The following is an 837-nucleotide window of genomic DNA, read 5'->3' on the forward strand; positions in this document are numbered from 1 at the left end:
CAGTTCTTAACTGAATTTTTGCAGATCTATGATACTGTTAAGACTAATGGAGTAGATCCTGAAGTCTACAGGCTCATGCTTTTCCCTTTTGCTGTAAGAGACAGAGCTAGAGTATGGTTGGACTCTCAACCGAAAGATAGCCTGAACTCTTGGGATAAGCTGGTCACGGCTTTCTTAGCCAAGTTCTTTCCTCCTCAAAAGCTGAGCAAGCTTAGAGTGGATGTTCAAACCTTCAGACAGAAAGAAGGTGAATCCCTCTATGAAGCTTGGGAGAGATACAAGCAACTGACCAAAAAGTGTCCTTCTGACATGCTTTCAGAATGGACCATCCTGGATATATTCTATGACGGTCTGTCTGAGTTATCTAAGATGTCATTGGATACTTCTGCAGGTGAATCCATTCACCTAAAGAAAACACCTGCAGAAGCTCAAGAACTCATTGACATGGTTGCTAATAACCAGTTTATGTACACTTCTGAGAGAAATCCTGTGAGTAATGGGATGCCTCAGGAGCAGGGAGTTCTTGAAATTGATACTCTGAATGCCATATTGGCTCAGAATAAAATATTGACTCAGCATGTCAACATGATTTCTCGGAGTCTGAATGGAATGCAAGCTGCATCCAACAGTACTCAAGAGGCATCTTCTGAAGAAGAAGCTTATGATCCTGAGAACCTTGCAATAGCAGAGGTAAATTATATGGGTGAACCTTATGGAAACACCTATAACCCCTTATGGAGAAATCACCCAAATCTCTCATGGAAGGAACAACAAAAGCCTCAACAAGGCATTAATAATGGTGGAAGAAATAGGTTTAACAATAGTAAACCTTTTCCA

At 41.0% G+C, this 837-nt stretch overlaps 1 non-coding gene across 1 annotated transcript; it reads right to left on the reverse strand.

Moving 5' to 3' along the window:
• Positions 1–207: 207 nt before the first annotated feature.
• Positions 208–315, reverse strand: LOC112745345 (small nucleolar RNA R71). The gene has a single exon (XR_003173279.1). It is a non-coding gene; the product is annotated as a small nucleolar RNA R71 (small nucleolar RNA).
• Positions 316–837: the final 522 nt, after the last annotated feature.

The sequence above is a fragment of the Arachis hypogaea genome, chromosome 14 (assembly GCF_003086295.3).
Source record: "Arachis hypogaea cultivar Tifrunner chromosome 14, arahy.Tifrunner.gnm2.J5K5, whole genome shotgun sequence".
NCBI classification, from domain to species: Eukaryota; Viridiplantae; Streptophyta; class Magnoliopsida; order Fabales; family Fabaceae; genus Arachis; species Arachis hypogaea.